At 40.8% G+C, this 6,937-nt stretch overlaps 1 long non-coding RNA gene across 1 annotated transcript in view; it reads right to left on the bottom strand.

Annotated features, from left to right (window-relative positions):
- Positions 1-5,676: 5,676 nt before the first annotated feature.
- The window catches only part of LOC109292697, a 38,034-nt gene continuing 36,773 nt past the window's right edge, over positions 5,677-6,937 (bottom strand). Inside the window, exons 2-3 of the long non-coding RNA XR_002096172.1 lie at positions 6,215-6,361; positions 5,677-5,691 (exon numbers count right to left, since the gene is read on the bottom strand). This is a non-coding gene — a long non-coding RNA (uncharacterized LOC109292697). The remainder of the gene's footprint in view (positions 5,692-6,214; positions 6,362-6,937) is intronic.

The following is a 6,937-nucleotide window of genomic DNA, read 5'->3' as shown; positions in this document are numbered from 1 at the left end:
GGGGGGGGGGGGGGGGGTGTCTAACATATTTTACATTGCAGAGACAGCAAGAAGATTTTCAGTCCAGGGGCAGGAGTAAGGTTCAGTTAAAGCTGCAAACAAAAAACCTCAGCTAGTTTGGTCAGCTAACCTAATCCAAAAGGCTGCCTTGTTGGAAAAGATTTGCATAGATCTAACCTATCATACTGGTATGCCAGTTTACACCTGCTCAAGATATAGCCCAACATTTTGCTGACTGTTGAAGGATGAAGAGGCCATAACTGAATAAAGATCTCAATATTTTTGTCTCCATCTGCTCTCTTAATGCTCTAGGAATTATGGTCTCTCTAGAAATGGGAAAAAGGTAGAACACATTGTTCTGCTCCTACAAACTGTCAGTTACATGCTTTTTTGCCCATTAAATACCCGGGCTCGGTGTCCTATTCAAAATTTCTATAGTAATTTATCCTTTGGGGGAAAAAAAATGTAGTCTGCTTTAAAATTGTCATTGTCAATCAATGCCAAGGGAAACAGCACTAAATGTCAGATCAACATGGGACCTGCTTAATGAGTGGCGTGCAATCCAAATATTTCACATAATTGGACTGATAGATGCAGATCAAAAGAAAACTTCTGTAAGATCATGTTAATTTATGAAACAGCTACTGATAGCATACATTCTCTCCCCTTTTTTCACCCCCCTATTGTGCGCATGCATGCGGCACTACATTTATGTGCATCTCTTCCATTTGTCTGACAGGGGAATTTAAATAAAACTAAAAAAAACTAACCCTGATGCAACTGATATTTTACACAAGCTTCAATTATTTACTCTGCATATCTGAATTCAGTTCCTGCTCACACAGACTTCCTCTGTGCCCTTGGCCAAATCGCTTCATTTTTCTGTGTCACTTTCTATAATAATACTCCTTCTCCCTCCCATCACGTCTAACTTTTCTTTTGAGATTGTAAGCTGTTGTGAACACAGATTTCTCTTCCGACAGATCTGTACCATACCCAGTCCAATGGAGAATTACTGGGGGCGTCATTGTACCACACTTTGATTTATTGTTATGCGAGTTTCCTCTGTGGAAGAGCATGGGTGCCACTGTACAGGTTAATTTAAAGCTGCTAGGTAACTCACCAAGCCTATTACAGGGCTTTCATAAATTGTGATAGTCACCCCTGCCCAGTTCCTTTGATACCCTCAGGATACCCTGCTAATTTCCTTCTACTTTCTTGTTTTGATTAAATAGATCTTACAGCCTCAGTTGGGACTGGATGGTCTATTTGATCACTTCCATCTGTATAGTATGGTCTTTATTGGTTTCAAAGGTTAATCCTGCTGCAGTGGAATAGCAGCCATGACTTCCTATTTCCTAAAGCGCAGATCAACATACAGCAAACAAAAGGGTCTCTTTTTAACCAGAATGGACTAGTTCTTCAGTGGGAAGATTGTTACAGCCAACAGAGCAATGCAACTGACCCCAGTTTAGAAAAAAAAAAAAAAAAGCTTAGGCCACTTAATAGACAATTTGCTGGATGATGCAATACATTTTAAAATTCAGAATGCACCTGTACAAATGGCTTTTAGACATCCGCTACAGTTGTCTCTATTCCTCTCAAAACACTAATATGTCAATGGGAAAATAAATGAAGAGTGGATTAGCTCTAGACACGAGACAAATATAGCAACATCTAAAGGCAAAAAGGGTGTAATAATTTACCTTACTGACAGCTACCTCCTTGGGAACCAAAACCCTTAAAATTCCTCCTTGTCACTTATCTGGCACACACTTTTGGCAAACTTCAGTGCTAGTCAAGGGTGTGGATGCTTGGGATCCAGTTTAAACAGCAGCTACTTCCTCAGGGATACTTATAGGAAAAAAGATCTCTGGAGCCTACAGAGAACAGAAAACTATGCATAAAGTCACCCTTATCTTCATATCCAGCCTGCAGCTGTGGTCGAACACAGGTGAATACATGCCTCCCATTCAGACTTTGGGTGCTGTGAAATCCACTCTTGGTCAACAAAGTAAAGCATCCCAAAACCTGACGGTCTGACAACTTCATTGTCCTGTATTTGGTGGCTGGCAGTACCATAATGGAGTTATTGTACTGCTTTGATGATGTTGTGATATTGTCAGCCAATCTTTTCTGGGCTGAGGAGGAGCAAGTGCCTGCACTGGAAAGAAGAGCAGAGAAGGTGGACTCCAGGGGTGCTTATACACGTGACAAAATTGACCTTTAAAGCGGCTTAATTGCCCTTTTGCACTGCTTTAATGGCATCGCTGTTTACACATTCAGCTATGTATTCCACGTTAATTTTGTGAAGATGTACACATTCAGAGGCATATTTTGCTTTAAATGACTTTTTAATGTAACAAGGTAAAACCCATCCAAGCTATTTTAGTTTTCTACATAACAAAGGGCAATGGTGCAGAAGGCTCTGGAAGCCCAGACATGCTCAGGGAAGCTTGGGCTTAGTGGGCTTCCAGCATACCTGCACCATCCCCGCCATGATCTCCCACTGCCAGAACACCTAGCAGCCCTCCTGCCACCTTGCCACTCTGCTCCAGGGCCAAGCCAGCCTATCCTTGCCATGGAGGGAAGGTCTTGGGTCCCCTGCAGCTCAGGGGCCACTTGGCCATTGGCAGCTTGGCCCTCCCCCCCTCAGGAAGGGCAGGTACACTCTGGGAAAAGAAAAGAAAAGAGAAAAAAAGGATTGGACCCCTTGGCATTTTTTTTTTCCTGGTAGAGCTGGGTGGGGGGAGGAGGAAAGAGAGGCAAGTGAGCTAATGGGGGCCCTAACGCAGAAGTCCTTTAATTGAAATGGTGGGTTTTTAAATGACAATTAAAAACCCCTTTTCAATTTAGGGGGAACTAAGCCCCCATTGCACCCATGAATTATGAAACCAGGAGCAGAAGGGCAATTCTGGTGGAGAGAAAGGAAGTTGTAGAGAAGGAACAGAAAAGGTCTGAGAGTGGAGACAGAGAAAGAAGAAGCATCCTCCAAGTTGCATGGACTGAAAGAAAGAAGAAAGACTGATGAAGCAGAAGTGGAATGAACTTATAGCAGAATTGGCACCTCTGTATCCTTTACAACTCCAACCTCCATGTGCAATTTTGTTGTCTTACTGTACACGAGCTGGAAGGGGCAGGGAAAGAAATGCCAAGTTCCCATTGTACAGCAATAGGATATTGGCTTCCCTGATCTCGCCATAATCCTGACAGAGAATTTGCCCAGAATGCTTAGTGCTAGGAGGCATCACATCACAGACACCCCTGAAGGTGTATAATGAATCGAATAGGTACTTGGGTTGGTGTGACCCACAGAGCTGGCCAGAATCTGAAGAGTGTAAAAGTTGGCCTATTACTTCCAAGGCTGTATCCTCTCCATGGTATCACTAAGGAGATGCAACAAAGAACCTAGCCAGAGTGGCACGTACTAGGGCTGTGAGAAATTTTGCCCACTGTTTCGTTTTGACCTCAAAACAGCAAAATGAAGGGCTTCGAAACAGCCTCAAAAATGAAATGGGGGGCAGTCAAGATGTTTCAAAAGTTTCAAAATGTTTCAAGTTTTGAAGCTCAAGCTGGGCTTGCCTGCAGGGAAACAGAAACTAAGGAGGGGGAGGGGGAAGGACTGCTCTCGTATCAACATGTGTAGCTGGCCAGTGACTGTGATCCTTCCCTGAGGTCCCTTCCAATCCCAGTGCTCTGGGGGAGGGATGGAAAACGCACACAATCACACGTCATGGGTTTTGCTTGTCAGCAGCCTGAGGTGCTGTTTCCCAGAAAATCCTCACCTATCTCCTTGAAACTTGGCAGGCTTCATGCCCTCAAAAGGGACTACCATCCCTGCAAGTTTCATCCACATCAGGCAAAAAGCGACAGAGTTTTAGGCAGTTTTGTGCTTCCCCATTATAGCCTCTGGGCAAAATATCGAAACAAAATGGAACAGTGGTTTCGAAACTAAACGAAACTGGAAATGGCAAAGCAGAAGTTGAAGTAAAACAGTGCTGTTTTGCACAGCCCTAGCACGCACCCCTTGGATTGGGCGGAGGGCAAAAGAAAGAGAGAGAGAATGATGGAAGACAAGAGAAAAAGGAAATGATATCAAACCTTTGAAGCAGAGAAAGAGACCTTGCTTAAAGGCAAAATGGCCAAGGGATAACTTGAGACCTATTTAAAGAAGTCAGTAAAATGCAACTTACATTAGTAAAATGTTTTAAAATGAACCAAGTAATAATCAATGCTAAATATCTCTGAATCTTTCTGTGAGGTTTGGGAGGTCCTTGAGGTATTTTGTTTCACTCATCCCTACAAGCAATTTTTCCTTCTCTGAAACCCATGGGCAAGCAAAATAATAATAATCATAATCATCATCATCAAAATCAGTTTATTTTGAAAAGATGACAACATATCTACTTCATTTGTAATAATGGCTGTGAGGCTCATGCCTACAGTTTCCTTCCAATGAAGCAGCTCAATGGACCTTGAAAGAGAGCCAGCAGTTAGAGGATATTTTTAAACAGCTCTTTCAAACAAAAAACAAACATTGTCCCATGGACAATGCTGTCTTTGGCTGCAGTTTCAGCCTGCTGATGGGAAAAAAAAAAAATCAGTTTTGAGAAGTATGATTTCGTTTCTCACCAACATACTGCTACCTATTGTAAGTATATCTCAGTAGCTTCCCCAGCCTTTTTTTTTTTTTTAAACATACATTCCTTAAGGCAGGAATTAACTCCATTTTTAAAAGTTAAACCTGTACTGTTTATGCAATTAAGCTAGCCTGTTTTATAGCTGCATGACACTAGCAGCTAAACTCCAAGCCTGAATGGAGTCCCTATTGTAGTGGATGCTAGAATTAATGTAAAAAAATTATTCTCATCCTAAAGACCTCATAAAAATTATATAACCGATTAAGTAATTTTTGTGAACATGAATAGAATTTCTGCTCCTGGAGTCAGACCTATACTGTATCTCACTAATAATTTTTTAGTATCCTAGAGAAAAAATACACAATCATTTTAGTCCTAACTTGCCTACCGAGACCAGTATTTTCCTGTATGCTAGTAAGGTTGTGTAATTTTGTTTTGGGGAGGAGATGATGGGGGGCGGGGGGAGGGCAAACAGTACATTTGCCAATATTTTGTGGTTACCCCAACACTATTATATATAAAAGTCCATACATTTTGCTTTTCTGTTTTGGAAAAACTGATCTAAATTTCAAATCAGGAGTTTAAAAAAAGAGAGAGAGAGTTGAATAACCTGAAATTATTATTTTTTTAGTTTTCAGTTTAGGCACCATACTGAAAACTCATTATCCACACATCTCTGCAATCTTTATTTCCCAAGTATTGTCTTTAACAATTCCTGATAATCACTTAACCACTCGGGTCATTCCATACCTACATTTCACTTTTCTTTCGTGTAACATCAACATACCATTGTTTCCCGTGTTAATTTCTCGTGTCATGTCAACTTCCATAAAGATCTCTATTTCACCCTGGAAATTATGCATTCCTGTAAGGGTTTCTGTCTCTATCTGAATCTGTCCCATTCAGTCAATGCAGCTTTGATAACTTGTCTGATAGTTGATATCTATGGGAATCTCTCCGTTCGGAAAACCTTTGCATCTTTTATAACACTTTATGTTCTACTTATGGCCAAGTTTTCAGGTGGCCTTTGACAATAGGCTGGCAATTGCGTCTGCTTGCACAAGAAAGCTGGTAATTGTACATGCCAATGACAATTTGCCTGCACAGCTCAGCATCTGCAAGCATATTTATCCAACTGGCATATGTCAACATACAATTTTTGCACATGTAAAAAGAACTGCCCACCAGTTCCAAGGCTCATTTTTAGAGACAGTTTATCCCAAAGTTATTCAGGCACTGACATTTTCCCAGTGTCTGACATATCTGAGCTGCTCTGCCTGCCTCAAAGCAATTGGACCCTACCTACCACAGGCAATTTAGAGATTTCAACAGCTTGTCCCCAAAATGGTGGCTTATCTCTACAAAAAACAGAATGAAAGCTTAGTCCACTGCTTTTGCAATTTAGCTAGTCCTAATCAGTCTGAAAATTTTACATTATCTTCCCAACTTATTTTTTGACATTTGCACATGATTTTTTTTTTAAATTACCTTTGCAGGTGGGCAGCCCATATTATTAAGGTCTTAAACCTCTAGTACCTAGGATGCCCTACATTACTGTACAATGCAACACATACCAAACTGATTTATTTATGCTTTTTTTCTGTTGAAGTCAGTTGATAATGGCATCACTCTGTTTATGACGATAGTATACTAATTGTCATGTCTGCCATCAGAATCTGTTAGCAACTTTAGGCTCATTAGTACATCTCCTTATGCTCCATCTGTAAGTGAAAAGGGATTTATAAATGTACAGTAGCTGATCTAAATTTTTAATAATGTACTGAACTTGTGAGTGTTTTTGGTAATCAAAGCAAAATTATCTTGATACTTGAGAATACTGCATAATAAGGCAAGCAAATAGCTATAATATTTACTTAATGAAAAGTGTAGGTGCAGAATTTGGATTTAAATATGAAGAACAGTAAACTGGCAGTGGCATTAAATCAGAACACAGCACAACATCAGCATTCTCTCTGGAGACCCAAATGCAAAATTTGGTCCATTACAACAGGGTAATTACATCCCAGAGAAGGCTCTTGTGGTTAAAGTGATGGAAGACCGCAGAAATCCTGCATCGTGTGTGTCCATATGAAAAATCAGCCCCTGGAGAAGCCTTAACCCAGGAACCCTCAACACCAAACAGAAGCAATTCAACCACTTGAACAGACAGAGAATCAGTTTATCAGTACTGGTAACAACAGCAGCATTTACTCTCTCTTTTGGGTCTCAGCACTTACAAGGCACAAACCAAAAACCGGCAGGAACCACTCAAAGAAAAGAAGGAGCCTCATTTCTGG

Source organism: Gavialis gangeticus, unplaced genomic scaffold (genome assembly GCF_001723915.1).
Source record: "Gavialis gangeticus isolate Ggan-Ray unplaced genomic scaffold, GavGan_comp1, whole genome shotgun sequence".
NCBI lineage: Eukaryota > Metazoa > Chordata > Crocodylia > Gavialidae > Gavialis > Gavialis gangeticus.
The sequence above is the reverse complement of the archived record's forward strand: the minus strand, read 5'-3'. Positions and strand labels throughout refer to the sequence as shown.